Source organism: Mobula birostris, chromosome 12, assembly GCF_030028105.1.
Source record: "Mobula birostris isolate sMobBir1 chromosome 12, sMobBir1.hap1, whole genome shotgun sequence".
In the NCBI taxonomy this organism is placed as follows: domain Eukaryota; kingdom Metazoa; phylum Chordata; class Chondrichthyes; order Myliobatiformes; family Myliobatidae; genus Mobula; species Mobula birostris.
The window spans coordinates 108,129,640-108,152,573 of NC_092381.1; the positions used below are offsets into that span (position 1 = coordinate 108,129,640).

General features: G+C 47.6%; 1 protein-coding gene across 3 annotated transcripts in view; it reads left to right on the forward strand.

Moving 5' to 3' along the window:
- LOC140206174 (pleckstrin homology domain-containing family G member 3-like) overlaps positions 1 to 22,934 on the forward strand; it is a 139,884-nt gene that overhangs the window by 7,460 nt on the left and 109,490 nt on the right. The gene's annotated exons all lie outside the window — the stretch shown is intronic.

The window sequence follows — 22,934 nt, forward strand, 5'->3', positions numbered from 1 at the left end:
CTGATTTTTTTCATCTCTTCTGGAAGTATTATTCCAGTCTCATAAATGTCAAGAGAGGTGTTAGACAAGAGTGTGTTTTCTCCCCTGATTCATTTAACGTGTACAGTGAAACAATATTACAAAAAGTAAGAGACATCTTGGAAATCAAAGTTGGTGGTGAAAACAATAATTTCAGATATGCGTATGACACGGTTAATTGCGAGTACGGAGGAGGAACTACAAAACTTAATTGATACAGTTGTTGAAGAAAGTGCAAAAATGGGCCTATCTATCAATTGTAAAAAGACAGAACATATGGTGATATCCAAAAAGAAGGAGAATCCTATCTGCAGGGTAAGAATAAACGGGGAAGACATAAAACAAGTAAAGAACTTTTGCTACTTAGGAAGCTGGGTGACATCAGATGGCAGGTGCGACATGGACATCAAAAGAAGAATAAGGATGGCAAAAGACACCTTTATGAGAATGAAGAGTATACTGTCCAATACTAAACTAGGCATGACAACCCGCTTCAGAGTACTGAAATGTTACGTTTATCCAGTTATGTTATATGGATCAGAATGTTGGACAATATCTAGTAACATGGGGAAACAAATTGAAGCAGCAGAGATGTGGTTTTTGAGGAGGATGCAAAGAATATCGTGGATGAAACAAATATCTAACGAGGATGTCATGAACAGAGCAAACACAAAAAGAGAAATAATGTATGAAATCATGAAAAGGCAACGTAACTTCATTGGACATGTGATTAGGAAAGAGGAGTTAGGATGCACAGTAATTATGGGAAAGATTGAAGGGAAGAAAACAAGAGAAAGACAAAGACAAATGATGGAGACAGCAGCCAGAGAACTGGAAATGAGTACCAATGAATTGATCCACTTGACCCTAAACAGGAGTGTGTGGGCCATGGCAGTCAAAGCTCAAACTGGGCACGGCACATGATGATGTATCTTATCAAAGTTAGAGATAAATCGCAAGGCCATGACAAGGTGGAGTAGATGATGAAGATCCTCTGTGTAATGAGGTCTGCTGTCCATACCTGGTTTGATCTACACGTGACCTTGGACCCTTTCCCATTAATCAAGGGATCTGCAGAGCCCAGGTTGGGAATCCCTACTGTAGACTTAGTGTTCGCTCTGAAATAGCCCAGCATGGGGAAGGCACGGTAACACAGTGGCTTGTACAACGCTTTACAGTACTGGCAACACGCTGCTGCCTGTCAGGAGTTTGTACCTTCTGCCATGACCGCGTCCATTTCCTCTGGGTGCTCCGGTTTCCTCCCACAGTCCAAAGATGTACGGGTTAGTAGGTTAATTGGTCACGTGGGTGTGATGGGGGAGCGTTGGCTTGTTGAGTCTTAAAGGCTTATAACGTTACTGTAACTCTAAATTGGCAGTTCCTTCACTGTTAACCGAGGGGTCCATGTACCCCAGATTGGGAAGCCTTGCTCTAAATAAACAAATTTGCTGGTTGAAGGGGGTGGCATAGATAGATAGACATACTTTATTGATCCCGAGGGAAATTGGGATACCACACCTGTGTCTCACAAAGGGATGAACGATGATCTGCAGGTATCACAAGTAGGCTGGGAATGGACGTTGTAACATAGGGAAGTCTCCCCACAGGGCACTGGTGAGACGGGCGCTGAACTACAACTTCGATCAGCTTACTGGAGGGGGAATGTGTTGCCAGTGGAGACAGACCCCTGAGTTTGATTCCTGCGCTGAAGGTGGTCTTAGGAGGATGGACTGAGAAGGCTGGGACCAAGCTTGTTGGGGTTCGGGTTAGGCAGCATCTTTGGAGGAAAGTGGACAGTTGACATTTCAGAATGAGCCCTTTCGTCTGGACTTGGATGGACTTCAGGGTAGTGACCTAAATGTTGACTGTTCATTTCCCTCCAGACCCACTGAGGTCCAGAATGCCACACAGACACAGATACACACACAGACACACTCTCTGTCTCTGCTTACAAATAAATACTTGATATTTTGGGCCAAAACCCTCCTTTAGGACTGGAAAGGAAGGGGGAAGATGCCAGAATGAAAAGGTAGGGGAGGGGAAGGAGGATAGCTAGAGGGTGATAGGTGAAGCCAAGAGGGTGGGAGAGGTAGAGGTCTGGAGAAGAAGGAATCTGATAGGAGCTAAAAATGGGCCATCGGAGAACGGAAAGGAGGAGGAGCACAGTGGGAAATAATAGGCAGGTGAGAAAAAGTAAATGGTTAGAGTGGGGAATAACTGTGGTGGGGGGGGGGGAATTTGTTCACTGGAAGGAGAAATCAATATTCATGCCATCAGGTTGGAGGCTTCCCAGATGGAATATAAGGTGTCACTCCTCCATCCTGATGGTGGCCTTCTCTAGGCACAAGAGGAGTCCATGGGCTAGCACTCCATAATGGGAATTGGAATTAAAATGTTTGGCCACTGGGCAGTCCTGCTTGTGGCAGGTAGTGCAGAGGTGCTCAAAGAAGCAGACTCTCGATTTACGACGGGCCTCGCCAATGTAGAGGAGGCTGCATTGGGAGCGCTGGACACGATAGACAACACAAGCAAGTTCACAGGTGAAGTGTTGTCTCACCTGGAAGGGCCTGAATGGAGGTGAGGGAGGAGGTGAATGGGCAGGTGTGTCTCTTTGGCCGTTTGCAGGGATAAGTGCCAGGTGAGAGGTTAGTGGGGAGGGATAACGGAATCGCAGGGGCAACAATCACTGCAGAAAGTGGAGGGGCACGTGGAGTGGTGGGTCCCTTTGGAGATGGTGGAAGTTGTGGAGGATGATGTGTTAGATGTGGAGATTCACGGGGTGGTAGGTAAGGACACAAGGAACCCTATCACTGTTAAGGCATTGGGAAGATAGGGTGAGCCGGAAGCTTGGGAAATGGAGGCTGGTGAGGTCAGCATCAGTGTTGGAGGAAGGGAAACCCAGTTCTTTGAAGGAGGAGGATATCTCTGTCCTGGAAAGGAAAGCCTCATCCTGGGAATAGATACGTGGAGATGAAGGAACTGAGAAAAGGGAATAGCACTTTTACAGGAGACAGAATGGTTTCTGAAAGATGTCGGTAGAGAGTTTGTCTCCAGAGATGGAGACAAAGAGAGATCGAGAAAGGGGAGGCAGGTGTCAGAATTGGACCAAGTAAACTTTAGGGTGGATGTGGACTTTGTTGATTCGGATTCCAGTATTTGCCATTCCTTGTGCCAGCAAGCAGGGATGAAGAAGATTAGATTTATTTGTCAGATGTACATCAAAGACATACAGTGAGATGTGTCATTTGTGTCAAATCAAATCAACGCGGGTTCTGCTGAGCAGCTTGCAAGTGTCAGACTCTGAACTGTTTAATGTCAGTAGCATATGCTGTGAATTTTGTTGTTTTGTGACAGCAGTACCTTCCAATATATTAAAAAAATAACTGGAATTGAGTTGAGGGGGAAAGTAAATCAGCCATGATTGAATGGTGTTGCAGTATCAATGTGCCGAATGGACGAATTCCACCCCTATGTCTGTGGTCCCTTTAAACCTTTCCTACTCGTGTACCTGTACGAGTGTCATTTAAATATTGTTAATGTACCTGCCTCAAATACTTCTTCCAACAGTTCATTCCATGCACTGACCACTCTCTGGGTGAAAGTATCCCCACAGGTTATTATTAAATCTCTCCTCTCTCACATTAAACCTTAGAACTTGATTCTTTAACCCTAATAAGGGCTGTGCATTCTCCTTATCTATGACTGCATGATTTTACACACATCTAAAGTTTCATACCCCAATCTCCTATGCTCTGCTATCTCCTCTACATGTACATTAAATAGTTAAATTAAACAAGTAGTGCAAAAAGAGGGGGGAAAAAAGGAGAGAGGTAGTGTTCATGAGTTCATTGTCCATTCAGAAATCTGATGGCAGAGGGGAAGAAGCTGTTCCTGAATCATTGTGTATCTTTAGGCTTCTGTACCTCCTTCCTGATGGTAGCAATGAGAAGAGGGCTTGTCCTGGGTGATGGGGGTCCTTAATGATGAAAGACACCTTTTTGAGGCATCGCCTTTTGAAGGTGCCCTGGATGCTGGGGAGGCTGGTACCCATGATGGAGCTGACTGACTCTACAACTTTACGTAGCTTATTTCAATCCTGTACAGTGGCCACTACATACCAGACGATGATGCAGCTAGTTAGGATACTCTCTACGGTATATATGTAGAAGTTTGCGAGCGTGTTTAGTGACATATCGAGTCTCCTCAAACTCCTCATGGAATATAGCCACTGTCTTGTAATTGCTTTGCTATGTTGGTCCAGGTTAGATCCTCAGAGTTGTTGACACCCAGGAACTTGAAACTGCTCACCCTTTCCAATTCTGACCTCTCTATGAGGACTGGTGTGTGTTCTCTCATCTTGCCCTTTCTGAAGTCCACCACCAATTCTTTGGGCTTACTGACATTGAGTGCAAATTTCTATATGGCATTTGAACTGTACCTAGCTCAAAAGCCATCTATGCAACACACACAAAATGCTGGAGGAACTCAGCAAGTCAGGCAGCGTCTATATAGTTGGTGTTTTAGGCTGAGACCTTTTCTTGGGAAAGCCAGATTAAGAAGGTGGGGGAGGTGGGTGAGTCGTTTAGGGGAATGATCGTAGAAACTGGGAGGTAGAGGTGGAAGAGGTAAAGGGCTGGAGGAAGAGGAATCTTATCGAAGAGGAGAGTGGACCATGAGAGAAAAGGAAGGAGGAGGGGAACCAGGGGAAGGTAATGAGAAGGGGAGTTAGAGTGGGGAATGCAAACAGGGAGAAATTAGGAGGGTGAGAACATGCTAGAAATTGCATGTTCATGCCATCAGGTTGGAGGGTATCCAGATGGAATATAAGGCATTGCTTCTCCAACTTGACCTTATCGTGGCAGAAGAGGAGGCCATGGACAGACATGTTGGAATGGGACTGTGAAGTTGATCTGAAATGGGTGGTCACCGGGAAGTCCTGCCTTTTGGAGTGGAACAGAGTGAAGGTGCTCAGCAAAGAGACCACTGCCCACTACACTTACTTGCTTCCCTTGTACGTTAGAGTCACACAGCATGGAGAAAGGCCGTTTGTCGAATCTGGTACGTGCTAACCAGATGCCCACGGAGGACAGTCCCATTTGCCTGCGTTTGCCCCCTGACCCCATAACCCTTTCCTATCCACACACCTGTCCAAGTGCCCTTTAAATAAGACCTAGCAAAATTAGGCCATTCAGCCCATCGAGTCATTGACAAACTTCACATCTCACTCGAAAAATAGCACTTCAGATGCCTCAGCGTCAAAATGAGACCGTAAGACATCGGAGCAGAATTTGGCCATTTGGCCCATTGAGTCTGCTCTGGCATTCCATCATGGCTGATTTATTATCTCTCTCAACCCCATTCTCCTACCTTCCATCCGTAATCTTTGACACCCTGACTAATCAGGAACCTATTAATCTCTGCTATAAATATACCCAATGACTTGGCCTCCACAGCTGTCTGTAGCAATGAATTCCATAGATTCATGCCACTCTGGTTAAGCAAATTCCTCCTCATCTCTGTTCTCCAATGTTGTTAACATATGGCCCTCACCGCTTCCTCTGACGGCTCGGTCCCAGCTGCAAGTGCTGAGGGTCAGGCCTGCGGGAAGGGCCTCAACGCCCCCCTTGATTAGACCCCGTGATACCACTCGGCACAGAATCATGTTGGCCCAGGGAGAGCCAGCAGTATCCCTCCCCCTGTCAGTAACCCTCACCCCTCTTGAACACAGCCAGCTCCAAATTGTTTTCACAGCAGAATCTCCCGAGCCTTTGTAGGCTACAGATGTCTGCAAGTTCAGAATTGGGTTTAATATCACAGGCATACGCCGTGAAACTTGTTGTTTTGTCGCAGCGCTACATTGCAGTAGATAATAATAATAAAAACTAAAACCTGCAGTAGGAAATATATACAAGACTGCAAATGTCATAGGCACATCTATACAGCACAGTACTTTAGTAATGTGATGTATTGCACTATACCGCCGCGGAAAAAAAAACAGATTTCATGTCTTCTGTGAGTGATGATAAACCTGATTCTGATATGGGTCTTCATCGTGGACTAAGAGTGGGAAGGGGACAGGGAGAGGGGAATCATGGTTGGGAAAAGGGGAAGGGAGAGGGGAGGGAGCAGGAAGCACCAGAGAGACATTCTGTAATGATCAATAAACCAATTGTTTGGAATCAGATGACCTTGTCTGATGTCTCAGGGCTGGGTGTGTCTGCACCTGCATCACCCCCGTCTCTGGAACTCTTGTATTAAAAATAAATTATTTAAGTAGTGCAAAAAGAGAAAAATATACTGTAATGAGTGTTTATGGGGTCATTTTTAAAAGGCTTCCACCTTCCAGTGTTTCAGAGAGGGGGACTGAGCAACACTTCTGGAGGACAGAGAGGCCTTGTATCCCTGCCCCCTCTCTCTAAGTAGGTGAGGTGTCAGCTTTGACTGCCCTCTCCGTTGCCACTCGTTTCTTCACGTCAACCATCTGGATCTGAGCTGATTCCTTCCTGTTTACATTGAGAATTTTCCAACAGAACTCCACATCCAAGCTTCAGAGGCTCGATTTTTCTTTTGGGTTGAGGCTGGGGTGATTTCTAGGTATGCTGACGTGAGAGCTGCCAAGTTCTTAAGCCGCTGAACTCTGGGATTTTAACTTGTTGGGAAATTTATTCTGAGGTCACGGGCAGATGGTGTCTAAGAAGAATGGACAGTCCAGCCCCTCATCCTGGCTGTCTCGTTCAGCCGGATAGCACGGACGCCGGCTGTGTGGAGCTTGCTTGGTCTTTCTGTGGCATTGGTGTTTCCTGCCCGTATTCCAAGGATGTGTGGGGCTCGTTGGCAAATTGTCCCCCAATTGGTGGGTGAGATGGCATGGCAGGTAGTGCTGAGCATGATGCTTTACAGTACCAGTGACCTGGGTTCAATTCCCACCGCTGCTAGCAAGGAGTGTGTACGTTCTTCCTGTCACCGTGTGGGTTTCCTCCGGGTGCTCTGGTTTCCTCCCACAGTCCAAAGATGTGCTGGTTGGTCGGTTAATTGGTCATTGTGAATTGTCCCATTATTAGGCTGTTAAATCAGGAGATTGATGGGGGGGGAGGTGCGGCTTGAAGGGCCAGATGGACCGTTCCTTCGCTGTCCCACCATTCCCCCTCCACCTCCCCTCCCTTCCCCCTGCTACTTCCCCCCCACCTCCCCTCCCTTCCCCCTGCTACTTCCCCCCTCCACCCCCTCCCTGCCCACCTGGCCCCCATTTTACCCCACGCTCCCACGTGCCCTGACTGCCGCCTTCTGTCTGCCCTCTTCCTCTTCCCCTTCTCTCTCCTCCTCCCCCTCCCTCTCCTCCCCCTCCCTCTCCTCCCCCTCCTCTCCTCCCCCTCCCTCTCCTCCCCCTCCCTCTCCTCCCCCTCCTCTCCTCCCCCTCCTCTCCTCCCCCTCCTCTCCTCCCCCTCCTCTCCTCCCCCTCCTCTCCTCCCCCTCCTCTCCTCCCCCTCCTCTCCTCCCCCTCCTCTCCTCCCCCTCCTCTCCTCCCCCTCCTCTCCTCCCCCTCCTCTCCTCCCCCTCCTCTCCTCCCCCTCCTCTCCTCCCCCTCCCCCCTCCCCCCTCCTCCCCCTCCTCCCCCTCCTCCTCCCCCTCCTCCCCCCCCTCCTCCCCCTCCTCCCCCTCCTCCCCCTCCTCCCCCTCCTCCCCCTCCCCCTCCTCCCCCTCCCCCCCCCCTCCCCCCTCCCCCCTCCCCCCTCCCCCCTCCCCCCTCCCCTCCTCCCCCTCCCTCCCCCTCCCTCCCCCTCCCTCCTGCCATCTGCAGCCATTTACAACCTAGCAGGCTGGCAGGAACCACCGACATGTCAGAACGTTGGCCTCATAAATTCCACCGTTGCAGTAAATGTCAGCGTGTTTCCTCTCACTGTGGTCTGCCTGCTATCTGTGCTTTCAAAACGATCTTGTTGGCAAAGATTAATACTTAGCATCAATTTGTAATTCAGGTTTTAAGTTAATTGTCATCATTTTTGCACTGTTCATCCCCTTAGATTCCTTCCTCCGCCATGGGATCCCACCACAAAGCACATCTTTCCCTCCCCTCCCACTTTCTGTTTTCCCTTGTCCATTTGTCCCTCCCCGCTGGTCTCCCTCCTGGTACTTAACCTTGCAAGCAGAACAAATGCCACACCTGCCCCTACACCTTCTCCCTCACTCCCAAACCGTCCTTCCAGGTGAGGCGACACCTCACTTGTGGGTCTGTTAGGGTCATGTATTGCATCCGGTGCTTCCGGTGTGGCCTCCTTTATATCGTGATGAGGCCACACTCAGGTTGGAGGAACAACAACTGGGTAGCCTCCAACCTAATGGCATGAACATCGATTTTTTTGAACTTTCTGTAATTGCACCCCCTTCAACATTCCATTCCCATATCCCTCTGTCACCTTATCTCCTTAACTGCACATCACCTCCCTCTGGTGCTCCTCCCCCTTCCCTTTCTTCCATGACCTCCTACCCTCTCCTATCAGATTTCCTCTTCTCTCGTCCTTTATCTCTTTCACCATTTCACTTCCTGGCTCTTTACTTCACTCCTCTCCCTTTCTCAGTTTCACCTCTCCCCCAACCCCCCAACCTTCTTAATTTGGCTTCTCATCTTTTTTTCTCCAGTCCTGATGAAGTGTCTGGGCCCGAAAAATTGACTGTTTACTCTCCTCCACAGACGCTGCCTGACCTGCTGAGTTCCTCCAGCGTTTTGTGTGTGTTGCGTGGATTTCCTGCATCTGCAGATTTTCTCTTGTTTGTGATTTTAAACCTGATTCTAACAGTAATGCAGCCTTTTGTTCTTGTGCATCAAAACCTGGCAGGGTAGAAATGTCTAATACCAGAGGGCACGAATTGAAGGTGAGGGGGGTAGGTGAAGGGGGGACTGAGGGGTAAGTTTCTTACTCAGAGAGTGGTGGGTGCTGGAATGTGCTGCCTGGTTTGGTGGTAGGGTCAAGTACATCAGAGGCTTTTAAGACATGTTTCGATGGGCACATGGATGTGAGGAAGGTGGAGGGATATGGACATTGTGTAGGTAGGAGGGATTAGTATTTGTGTGTTTTGATTTGCTTTTTAGCTGGTTTGGCACAACATTGTGGGCTGAAGGGCCTATTCTCTTCTATGAGTGAGATAGGCCAGGGTAGTACTGTGGAATGTTTCAAAACTCTTATTAATAAACCAACTTTATTAATTTAGCCTACTTATAGGATTTCTTAATGCTTGGTGAAGTTAATTATATGATTTTGTATGTTTAATTACATTTATTCTATATAATGTTTGTCTTTACTTGCCCCTGTCCATTTATCCTTTCCCCCCTAATCTCCCTCCTGGCACTTATCCCCTCTAAGCGGCCTCAGTGCTACACCTGCCCATTCACTCCTCCCTCACCTCCATTCGGTGCCTCAAACTGTCCTTCCAGGTGAGGGAACACTTCGCCTGTGAATCTGCTGGCGTCATCTATCGTGTCCGGTGCTCCCAATGCGGCCTCCTCTACGTTGGCGAGGCCCGTCGTAAATCAGGGACCACTTCGTCGAGCGCCTCCGCACCATCTGCCACAAGTGGGACTTCCCAGTGGCCAGGCATTTTAATTCCTATTCCCATTCCCGTTCCGATGTGTCGATCTATGGTCTCTTGTGCCAAGGCGAGGCCACCCTCAGGGTGGAGGAGCAACACCTTGTATTCTGTCTGGATAGCCTCCGACCTGATGGTATGAATATCGATTTCTCCTTCCAGTGAACAAATCTTCTCTCTCCACCCCCCCGACTCCTCTATTCCCCACTCTGACCTTCCACTTCTTCTCACCTGTCTATTACCTCCCCCTGGGTCCCCTCCTCCTTCCCTCTCTCCTATGGTCCACTCTCCTCCCCTATCAGATTCCCCCCTCTCCAGCCCTTTCCCTTTCCCAGCCATCTTGCTTCACCTATCTCCTTCTAACTAGCCTCCTTCTTTTCCCCACCATTTTATTTTGGCGTCTTCTCCCTTCCTTCTCAGTCCTGAAGCAGTGTCTCGGCCTGAGTTGTCGACTGTTTATTCATCTCCATGGACGCTGTTCCTCCAGCGTTTTGTATGTGTTGCTTTGGATTTATAGCATCTGCAGATTTTCTTGTGTTGATGAAAGCCATTGTTTTCTTTCTTTCTATTATAAATCATATACCCCCTTCGTTATGTGAAATACCTACGTAAACGTCTCACAGAAATTGCACTCTCCAGTCAGTGTGTCCATGCTGGTTGCCTTCTTCCAGAGTCGATTATCTGTGGAATCAAATCTATGGCATTTGTCTGTCACAATCACTCTAAGACCTTCCCCAGGGTAATGTTGCAATCTGGTATCTCTGTGTCCGGCCTCAGGAGGCCCTGGAGAATGTGAGAATGAATAATTCATCTTAAATAAAATCTTCTGGTCAGAACCCAAGAGAAATCAGAGTTGGTAAAACTGGTTGATTATTGTCATATGTCCAAGAGAAAGTGAAAAGTTTGGCTCGAAAACTGTTCGTACAGATCAGATCAGTACACACAGTACATTGAGGTAGAACAAAGTTAAGATCAAGTTTGTTATCATCTGACTGTACATATATACAACCAAGCGAAACAATGTTCCTCCCGATCACGGCGTACCCACTAGGCAGGACATAAACCAGGCTATCACTGTAAATAAATAAACAAAATATAATTCAAGATGTATGTAGTGCACAGCACAGGTTAACAGAACAGTAAATTTATTATGGAGACGCAGCCCAGAATAGGCCCTTACTATACCTTTCAGCCATATCGCCCAGCAATCTTCTGATTTAATCCTAGCCAAATCACAGGATGATTTACAGTGACCAACTGGTATGTCTTGTGGGAGGAAGCCCACACAGTCACGGGGAGAACATACAAACTCCTTACAGGCAGTGGAGGGAATTGAACCCGGGTCACCTATGCTGTAAAGTGTTCTGTTAACCATTATGCTACTGACTTCTCTAATCATCACCACAAGAGATTCTGGAAAGCCAAAGCAAATAGCCTTGACCACAAGACCATTAGACAGTGGTCAACACAGAACGCCCAGCAGACGTTAGAGGAGAAGGATGTGAAGGATACTGTGGGGCTGAGGCACCAGGGTCTAGCCTATCTGGGGGTGAGAGGGGCCCTCCCAGTCAGATCCCTCCTGCATGCCCGGAGCATCTTCCCCACAACCTGCTGCCCGCAAAGCAGTAACTCACCTCTTCGCATGCTGTGCGCTTGTGAAGAAGGCGTGGCACGAGCAGCAGCAGTGTTTAAACAGTATTGACAACATCTGTGAAGTTGTTGAATGGTTTGTTCTTGTGAATAAAGTTCACACACACACACCCACTCAGCTGGAGGAATTCAGCGTGTCAGGCCGCATCCATGGAAATAAATAAACAGTCAACATTTCGGGCTGAGAACCTTCATCAGGACTGGAAAGGAAGGGGAGGAAATCAGAATAAAACGGTGGAGGGAGGGGGAAAGAGGATGGCTGGAAGATAACGGGTGAAGCCAAGTGGGTGGGAAAAGTCAAGGGCTGGAGAAGAAGGAATCTGATAGGAGAGGAGAGTGGACCCTAGGAGAAAGGGAAGGAAGTGGGTACACGGGGGGAGGTAATAGGCAGGTGAAGAGAGGTAAAAGGGTCAGGGTGGGAAATAGAGGAAGGAAGGAGGTGGATGGATTTTTTTTACTGGAAAGAGAAATCAATATTCGTGCTATCAGTGTGGAGGCTGAACGCTGTTCTAGTGATGAGATCTCGGTGGTGGCAGGGCTTTCTTTAGCCTCACAGCCTGAGGGAAGAAGCTGTTACCCAGTCTGGCAGTCCTAGTCCTGATGCTCCTGTACCTCTTTCCTGATGATAGTGGGCAATAACTGGATGCAGGATAAAGTGTAATAGCCACAGAGAAAGTGCAGTACAAGTAAGCCAGAAGGCCATAATAGGTAGATGTGAAGTTGAGATTTGCAATCTATTATATTGGGACACTGTCTCTATTATAAAACACGACCCAGGAGGCGGCAATGGCAAACTACTCCTGTAGAAAAAATGACCAAGAACAATCACAGCCATAGACCACGATCACCCACATCATATGATGTGGCACATAACCTGATAGGATGAATTCTATGCTGAAATTGCAGAAAGAAATATGTCAAATTCAAAGTTCAAAGTATATTTACATTATACAACCTTGAGATTCATCTCCTGACAGGCAGCCACAACAAAAGAAACCCAAAACAAAAGAACCCACAAGTAAAAGGACTAATCAGCCAAGAGAGAGAGAGAGAGAGAGAGAGAGAGAGAGAGAGAGAGAGAGAGAGAGAAGAAAAAAAACATAAATCGTGCAAACAATGCAAGCAACAGCATTCAGAAACAAAGTGCGTCCATAGACACGAAGCCCAGAGCAGGCCCACAGCCAGGGGCCTCGGTCTCAGTTCATCACACTGTGGAGCTTGCAGACAGGAAGCCCAGAACAGGCCCGCAGCCTCAGCCTCGGTGTAGTGGAGAGAGGAGCAAACACCATGGAGCAACGAGCAGAACTGGCCTGACCCTCACCTCCGGTCCCGACGTTTAAATCGTCCCAATAGCAGGTTGTTTCTCACTCGAAGACCAGAGCCCTGTCACATCGACGCGCTCTGGGCCCCGAAGCCGCTGCCAGGTTCTGGCCTGTACTCAACCCTTCTAAATTGGCTTGGCACTTAGATCTCACTCTTGGTTTAGGTGGGCAGGCTCTGAAACTTCTTCAGTTTGACTTTTCTCCGCCTCGGCCCCTTTTTTACTTTGTATTGCACCTTTGGCCTCCTGAGATGCTGGTGAGATACGTTGGCCGTGCCACCCACCTGCTGACACCAGGCCAGGCTATTGGTAATATTCAACCCGGGAACTTCAAGTTCTCAACCCTCCTGACCTCAGCACTTCATTTAATACGTTCCCTGTCGTATGACATGGGTGATCATGGTCTTTCCATCTGTCTTCCATCTGCTTATTCTTTTCTCTTTCCATGACCATGATTGTTCCTGGCAAAGTTTTTGACAGAAGTGCTTTGCCATTGCCTTCTGGGCAGTGTCTTTACAAGACGGGTGACCCCGGCCATTATCAACACTCTTCAGAGATTGTCTGCCCTGGTGTCAGTGGTCGCATAACCAGGACTTGCGATTTGCACCAGCTGCTCCCATGGCTTCACGTGACCCTGATCGGGGTGGGGGGGTTGCTAAGCAGGTGCTACACCTCGCCCAAGGCTGCTCTGCAGGCTAGCAGAGGGTAGGAGTGTCTTGCACCTCCTGTGGTAGAGACATATCTCCACCCCACCACCCATAACCTCAGCATGGTTGATGTAGACAGGAGCATGTGCGCTGTCCTACCACCTTCCAGAAGTCAATGACTACCACTTTTGTTGACATTGAAGTCACAGATGCTGGAAATCTGAAATAAAAACTGAATGACGTAAGGTCTGGGTGAAGTGAAACAATTAACATTTTGAAGTCTAGTTGGAAACATGTTTATCTAGCCAAATGACCCAACCTCCGGAACCCATTAACTGGTTAGAGTGACTTGTTTCTTTTTCTCTTTGTTTGGATCAATGCCTACCTTCCTGAGCTCTCCATATTGATTGAAGAAACTGTACACAATGGATTCTGGTTAATTAAGCCATTGGTTAACAGCTCTTAAAGACCAAAAACTAATTGAGAAAATAGCTGGGAATCCAAAGAATGAAAGTACATTTATCACCAAATTATGTATGCAGTATACAACCCTGAGATTTGTCTTCCCCACAGACGGTCATGAAACAAAGAAAACCCCATGGAACTCATTCAAAGAAAAACATCAACCCCCACCCTCATTCACAAAAAAAGCAAATTATGCAAACAGATAAAAGAAATGAGTGAAAAACACAGAATATAAAGCACAAAACTGAAAGAGTCCAGGCATGTTCAGTTTGGTATCTGCAGGCTGCCACGATTTAATATCACCGAAAATAGTGACCAGAAGCACATCATAATATGGACTAAAGAGTCCAGTCCACAATCCACGCTGATTAAACCTTGCCCAAGACCTATTTTCTCTGGCACCATCCTCCAATGGCATTGAGCGAGGGGGAGAGAGAGTCCTTTTGAATGGAAGGACCTTTCTTCAGGAACAGTGAGGATTCCTTTCATTTATTTGGGACACTATGGTGGTACAGGCAAGATGGCGCCAGCGACCAATCTTGCAGGCAGCTTACAAGATCTCTGGATTCTCTTTTTCTAAGTATACTTCTTTCTCTTACACTGCCGTTGACTGCAGTCTGTAATTTCCCTTTTAAGCTGACTAAACAAAATGGCGCTTTTGCAATTTCCTGGTAGATCTGGCGTGGATGAGAGCGGAGAATGCAGCAGCCATTGCTCGGGGTGGCTGCATTGATTCCTCATGGCAGAACAGGAACCCGCAGTTGGCTCCACTATGCATCGATTAAAGCGTCGAGCAAGATTGAAATTGTCAAGGACGAGAGTGGAAAGCGAACGAGCAGGTGTTCAGCACCGTCTGACTGCATTTGACTGGTCCCCTCTCTTCTCCTTGCTGCTGCTGTTGGGCAGGAGGTGTCGGAGTCTTGGGTCCTACGGCACCCGGTTCGGGAGCAGCTGTTGCCCTGCGGCCATTGGTCTCCTGGACCAATGGGAAGAGCAGCTGCAGTTTCTAAACTAACCGATCACAACGGAAGCAGCTTTTGACGAGGAGGATAAGCCGCGCCCCCACACAACAGGCCTTTGGTCGTGTCTCTCACCTCTCTGCTGAACTCGTCAGCAGCCATGGGGATCCTGGACTGGCTCCACTCACCTCAGCAGCTCCATGGCTGTCCACTCCCTTTTGGGGGCTCTGCAGTTAATGCTGTTTGTTTGCCTTTTATCACTTGCACAATTTGTTCTTTTTTCGCACGTTGGGTGTTTGATGGCCTTTGTTGTGTGGAAGTTTTCCTTTAAGCAGTTTCTATTTCTGTTTCTCAGTTTTGAGGCTGCCTATAAGAAGTTGAATCTGAAGGTTGTATACTGTATGAAGTATATACAGGTTATATACAGTGTGAAGACTTAGGCATATGTATGTATAGCTGGGGTGCCTAAAACTTTTCCACGGTACTATATTTGTTAATGTGGAGCAGTCTAGTGGGAGCAGAGGATGTTGGGAATGGTGAGGGAGGGTTGCCACAGGAGGGGTGTGGGACAGGTGGCAGAGAAGGAGTGCCAGGGCTGGGGGTGGTGTGGGTGCAGACACACCCAGCCCTGAGACACCAGGCAAGGTCATTTGATTCCAAACAATTGGCTTATTGATCATTACAGAATGTCTCTCTGGTGCTTCCCTCTCCCTTCCCCTTTTCACAACCATGATTCCCCTCTTCCTGTCCCCTTCCCACTCTCAGTCCACAATAAAGACCCATATCCAAATGAGGTTTATCATTTATGTATGAAATTTCTTTTTCTTTATGGCAGCAGTATAATGCAATACACAAAATTACTGCAGTACTGTAAAAGTGCAAAAGTCTTAGGCACCCAAACTGTATATATGTGCCTGAGATATTTGCATGGTACAGTACATACTTTGATAATAAATGAACATTGAACTTTGAACTTCAGTTGGGACAGGAGACTGTTGCCAAACAGTTTCTAACTAGAGTCAGTCACGTGTGCTTGTGCGGTTGTTAGACACTACACTGTGCTTGGAGCAACCGTTTTTAAAATAGGGTTAGTTGCATGTGTCTGTGTTAAAAAAGCAGTGATTTTTGTCACTGATATTTGGTGAGAAATTAGCAGTAAGGCAATTCAGAACTGTTTTGCTCCCTGGGGTTTCAAGCATTCAGGCTTGGCGATGCCAGTAATGGGTGGGAGTGAAAATTAAACGACTTCACTACGTTTAGGAGCTACGAAGAATTTGAAGATATTGACAATTATCTTGAATGTTAAAATGAAAATGAAGATTTCAAGGATGAAATAATTGAAGCATTGTATGAAGGCAATCTGTTATCTACCCTAGATGTCTGCAATGATTTTATTCATTCACAGTCAATCAAAAGAACATGGCAATGTACAAAGGGTGAATTCCTCAGTCAATAACTATTAGGAACCAATATACAGATTTATAGTATTGTAGGAGTATTGGTAGTGCTCTAATTTGTCTGGTATTTCAATTAAACACATAATTTGTTACTCAGTTTAACTGTAGTTTGTCTTTTTATACCTTTTTATCTATTTCCATGAAACTGGCTGATTGGGATAGCCACCTAATTGGGCCAAAATGTACTGGTCCCGATGTGTCCCAATTAACCAGATTTTTTGTGAAAACTCCTGATTGCACGGTTTTGCTGGCCGGAGCGAAAACATCCACAGTGGTCTCAAAATAAATGACTCCCTGTGCAATTCAGTTCAGTGTCCTTGCAATTTATTCTCCTGTGGTTTGTGGTTTCACATCCTTGCCAGGGTTTGAGCCAGCTGTCAAAGGCAAGTTGTCCACAAAAGACCGGACGTGAGGTTCAGTGTGCTGGAGGCTGTTTGGACCCAGGCAGTGTCACGTCTCTCAAATGCGTGCTTGCCCTCTCAGTTTTATTGACCCTTACTGCTGAATATGGTAATGGGCACTTGGGTTTGGGTGTTTGTAAGTATTTGTAATGTGGAAGTAGAATAGAGGGCCATTCTGCCCCTCTTTCTTGAAAGAATGGGGTTCCTTCCTCCACCATTGATGCTGTCCTCACGCACAGCCCTCCATTTCCCAGACATCCACACTCACCCCACCTTCCTGCTACCTCAATAGTGATAGAGTTCCTCTTGTCATTGCTTACCACCCCATGAGCCTCCACAATCTTTGCCATCTCCAAACAGATCCTACCACTAAACATATCTTTACTTCCCCACCCCACCCCGGTGATTCCCTTGTCCATTAGTCCCTTCCCACTAATTTCCCTCCCGGCACTTATCCCAGCAAGCAGCCTAACTTCTATACCTGTCCACTCACCTCCATTCAGGGCCCCAGGCAGTCCTTCCAGGTGAGGCAACACTTCACCTGCGAATCTGCTGGGGTTGTCTGCTGTGTCCGGTGCTCCCGATGTGGCCTTCTCTACGTTGGTGAGACCAGTCGTAAATTGGGGGACCGCTTCATTGAGCACCTCCAGTCCATCGCCACAAGTGGGACTTCCCGGTGGCCAAACATTTTAATTCCCATTCCTGTGCCAACATGTCGGTTCATGGCCTCATCTTGTGGCATGATGAGACCACCCTTGGTGAAGGAGCTCACTTTGTAATCCATTTGGGTAGCCTCCAACCTGATGGCATGAATATTGATTTCTCCTTCTGGTGAACAAAAATCCCCCCCCCCCCCAATGCATTTCTTCTTCTAGTTCCCACTCTAGCTTCTTATCTGTCCTCACCTGCCTAGCACCTCTCCCTGCATCCCATTCCCCTTCCCTTTCTCCAATGGTCCACTGTCCATAGAAACCATAGAAACTACAGCATAGAAACAGGCCTTTTGGCCCTTCTTGGCTGTGCTGAACCATTTTCTGCCTAGTCTCACTGACCTGCACACGGACCATATCCCTCCATACACCTCCCATCCATGTATCTGTCCAATTTATTCTTAAATGTTAAAAAAGAACCCGCATTTACCACCTCGTCTGGCAGCTCATTCCATACTCCCACCACTCTCTGTGTGAAGAAGCTCCCCCTAATGTTCCCTTTAAACTTTTCCTCCCTCACCCTTAACCCATGTCCTCTGGTTTTTTTCTCCCCTTGCCTCAGTCAGTGGAAAAAACCTGCTTGCATTCACTCTATCTATACCCATCATAATTTTATATACCTCTATCAAATCTCCCCTCATTCTTCTCCAGGGAATAAAGTCCTAACCTATTCAACCTTCCTCTGTAACTGAGTTTCTCAAGTCCCGGCTACATCCTTGTAAGCCTTCTCTGCACTCTTTCAACCTTATTTTTATCCTTCCTGTAATTTGGTGACCAAAACTGAACACAATACTCCAGATTCGGCTTCACCAATGCCTTATACAACCTCATCATAACATTCCAGCTCTTATACTCAATACTTTGATTAATAAAGGCCAATGTACCAAAAGCTTTCTTTACGATCCTATCTACCTGTGATGCCACTTTTAGGGAATTTTGTATCTGTATTCCCAGATCCCTCTGTTCCACTGCACTCCTCAGTGCCTTACCATTAACCCTGTATGTTCTACATTGGTTTGTCTTTCCAACGTGCAATACCTCACACTTGTCAGTATTAAGCTCCATCTGCCATTTTTCAGCCCATTTTTCCAGCTGGTCCAAGTCCCTCTGCAGACTCTGAAAACCTTCCTCACTGTCTACTGCACCTCCAATCTTTGTATCATCAGCAAACTTGTCCTCTCCTCTCAGATTCCTTCCTCTCCAGCCCTTTATCTTTGCCATCCACCCAGTTTCACCAGTCGCCTTCTCGCTATCCTCCTTCCCCTCCCCTCACATTTTTATTCTGGCATCTTCTCCCTTCCTTTCCAGACCTGAGGGAGGGTCTCAGCCCGAAATGTCGACTGTTTATTCATTTCCATAGACGCTGCCTGACCTGCTGAGTTCCTCCAGCATTTTGTGCGGTTTGGAGTCGATGAGTCCAAGTGCAAGGTTCCCCAAATGTGATGACACAGGTAGACAGGGTGAAGAAGACATCTGGCATGCTGGCCTTCATTAGCCAAGACATTGAGTACAGAAGTTGGGATGCTACATTGCAGTTGTACAAGATGTTGATGAAGTTGCATAGAGTGTTCTAAACACAAGTGGTTCTGCAGATGCTGGAAATCCAGAGCAACACACACAGAATGCTGGAGGAACTCGGCAGGTCAGGCAGCACCTATGGGAAAGGGTGAACAGTCGACGTTTTGGGCCGAGACCCTTCATCAGGACTGAGAAGGAAGAGGAGAATTCAGAGTAAGAAGGTGGTGGGAGGGGAGGAAGAAGTACAAGGCGGCAGATGTTCACAGAAGAGGAGCAGGGAGAGAGGGTTTTTCTGAATTCCTGTTAAATGGAAATTTCTGAAATGCCCGGTTCGCTGCCGCTGCTACTGTGCAATCGAGAATCTCCGGAGGGAAGGCACCAAAATCCCCGGCTTTGCCTGCTGCTGGCGACCGAGGCTGGAGTCGAAGCATTCGGCAGAGATGGTGCTTGGTGCTCGGTACTCGGTGTCGGAGGGCTGATCGGAGCTCAAAGTTTTCGGACGACTCAGAGTCGGACTGTGGTCGGGCATGGCAGGGAGAGTTTTCTTCCTTCTCCCGTCTGCGTGAGATGTGGGACTTTCGAGAAACTTTGAATTTTTTTACTGTGCCCATGACCTGTTCTTCATCAAGTTATGGTGTTGTTGCACTGTTGTAACTATATGTTATAATTATGTGGTTTTTGTTAGATTTTCAGTCTTGGTCTGTCCTGTGTTTTTGTGATATCACACCGGAGGAATATTGTATCATTTCTTAATGCTTGCGTTACTAAATGACAATAAAGGAGGACTGCATGTCCTCATAATCTAATCTAATCTAAAGAGAAGATTTAAATGTCTTCAGGGTAGGCTTCCCTGGAAAAGACTTCTCAGCAGTAGTAGTATCTCCAACACACGGCAATCTGCAGATGCTGGAAATCCAGAGCAGCACACACAAAATGCTGGGGGATCTCAGCAGGTCAGGCAGCATCTGTGGCAAAGAGCAACTAGTCAATGTTTTGTGGGGTCTTGGTCTGAAGCATTGGCTGTTTATTCCCCTCTGGAGAGGCTGCCTGACCCTCTGAGTTCCTCCAGCATTTTGTGTTTGGATTATTGTTTATTTTTTAATTTATCGAGACACAGCGTGGAATTGGTCCCTTGAGCTACAGCGCCCAGAAATCCACTAATTTAATGTCAGCCCAAATCACGGGGCAATTAACCTGCCAACCGGTACATCTTTGGACTGTGGGAGGAATCCGGAGCACCCGGAGGAAACCAGACAGGGGAGAATCTACAAACTCCTTATAGGCACTGGCGGGAATTAGGCCCGGGATGCCAGGACGGTGAAAGCATTTTGCTAACTGTGCTGCATACTGCGTGTTCACTTATGGTCATCCTGCTATCAGAAAAATGCCATTAAGCTGGAAGCGAGTACAGGAAAGATGTACGAGGATGTTGCCAGGACTGGAGGGTTGGAGTTATAGAGAGAAGCTGAGGAGGCAAGGACCTTATGCATTTGAGCATAGGAGAATGAGGGATGATATTACAGAGGTCTATAAAATCATGAGGGCAGACTCCACTGCTGTCTGGAGCTTCATATGTTCCTGTGCATTCAGATTGTTGTACCAGACCACAGTGCAACCAGTCAGGATACTTTCAACGGTATGTCTGTAGAAGTTTGCTAGAGAGTGTTTGGTGACAAGCCAATCCTCCTTAGATTAGATTAGATTATGAGGACACTCAGTCTTCGTTTATTGTCATTTAGAAATGCATGCATTAAAAAATGATACAATGTTCTTCCAGAATGATATCACAGAAACACAAGACATACCAAGACTAAATCTGACAAAAACCACATAATTATAACATATAGTTACAACAGTGCGAAGCAATACTGTAATTTGATAAAGAACAGACCATGGGCACGGTAAAAAAAAAGTCTCAAAGTTCCGATAGCCCCATCCTCTCACACAGACGATAGAAGGGAGAAACTCTCCCCGCCATGAACCTCCAAGCGCCGCAAACTTGCCGATGCAGCACCATTGGAAGCACCCGACCGCAGCCGACTCTGAGTCCGTCCGAAAACTTCGAGCCTCCGACGCCGAGCATCGAGCGCCATCCTCTGCCGAGTGTTTCGACCCCGCCCCAGCCGCTGAGCAACAAGCAAAGCCGAGGACTTGGGGCCTTCCCCTCTGGAGATTCTGGATCACACAGTAGCAGCAGCAGCGAAGCAGGCATTTCAGAAATTTCACCAGATGTTCCTCCGTGCTCTCACGTCCGTCTCAGTCAAATCAGGATTGTGCACGGCATCCTACTTGACAGATAATAGATATTCATCACTGCGAAACTTCCTGAGAAAGTACTCTGCCTTCCCTTTGATTGGATGTACGGGCTGGGCTCAGGACGGGTCAGAGTGGCCAGGCTTTGGTGTAGGCAAGCATCGGCAGAAGTTCTAAGTAATTAAGTGAATAAGTTTCTGGCAAGTTCTTTTTCTGTTACTACATAGCTAGTGCGATGAGAGTGGGTCCACATTTCATGGTATCTTTGTGTGAGATGTTGGAACTCTGGGAGACCTCCAGCCTCCTCTGGTAACTGCTCCTGCATGAAGTGTGCCGAGGTGCAGCTTGTTAGAGACTGTGTTAAGGAACTGGAGCTCTAGCTCGCTGACCTTCAGCTCGTACGGGAGGCTGAGCAAGTGATGGATAGGAGCTATAGGGAGGTAGTCACCTCTAGGTTGTCAGAGGCAGGAACCTGGGTGACTGAGGGGGAAAGGGAATGGGTAGCTAGTGCAGAGTACCCCAGTGGCCTTTCCCAACAATAAGGGGGTGGGGGGGGAGAATGATCTACCGGGCGGAAGATGCAGTGCCAGATCTCTGACACCGAGTCTGCCTCTATCGCTGAGAAGGTAAGGGGGTGGGGGGAGTAAGAAGTTTGCAGTAGTAATTGGGGATTGCATAGTTAGAGGAGCAGAAAGCAGATTCTATGGATGTGAAATGGCCACCCAGATGCTTGGGTCAGGGATGTCTCGGATTGGATCCATGGCATTCCAAAGCGGGAGGGTGAACAGCTGGAAGTCGTGGTACATTTTAGTGCCAACAACATAGGTAGGAAAGGGCAGGTGGTACTGGGGAGAGAATATAGGGAGTCAGGTAGAAAGCTGAGAAACAGGGTGGTAATCTCTGGATTGCTGCCTGTGCCCCGTGCCAGTGAGGGTAAGACTAGGATGATTTGGCAGGTGAACGCTTTTTTGAGGAACTTGTGTTGGGGGAGGCAGAAGTTCAGTTTTCTGATTATTGGGATCTCTTCTGGGGAAGGTATGACCTGTACACAAAGGCTGGGTTACACGTGAACCCAAGGGGAACCAATATCTGAGGGGATGGCTAGAGCTGTTCAGGAGGGTTTAAACTAGCAGGGGGATAGGAACCGGAAGGTAGGACTGAGAATAGGGCTCCTATGTCTTATTGTCTTATGATCGAGGTCACCCAAGATGTTAACACCAAGGAATTTAATACTGCTGACTCTCTGCACCACTGATCTCTCAGTCATGTTCCCATGGGTGTCCTGTTGTATTTGGGTCAGTATCCTGGCCCAGTATCCTCTAAACATCTCCGGGTGTGGAACTGGAAAACTCTGAACCTTTGGCTAGTGTTTTGGGTTGGGTTTTAATTCCATACCCAACCAAACCTCCTCCTGGTAAAATGGTGGGTTGCTTGGTCACAGCAGCCTCTTTGGGTCTAACAAATGGTGCAAATGTGTGTCTCAAACACTTTTTTGTGATTGCTACACCCTGGGAGATGTTGGCAATATAAAACTCTGTAAGCCCGTCGGCGGGGGAGCTGCGTGGTCTCGGTTGGTTTGCGGAGCAGTTCCTCATGCCGCAGCTGGGTTGGGGGTGGCCCCTGCAGGCACACTCTCCCCTCAGTGCTGCTCTTCAGTGTTCACTCCCTGGAAGACAAACTGGATTGCCTTCAGGTGTGGCTGACCCAAAGCGAGATGAGGAACTGCTGCGTACTTGTTCTTGTGGAAACGTGGCTCCAGGACAACATCCTGTGCACCATCAGTCTTCAAGCCATGCCTCTCAGAGGCTTGTGCTAACGTTATTTTGTGACTGTATGTGCTATCGTAACTACAGGTGCTGTGTGTGACTGCGTGTCCTGTGTTCTACCTCTTGGTTTGGGATGAACATTGTTTCATTTACTGCATATGTATGTATGGTTGCTTGGCAATTAAAC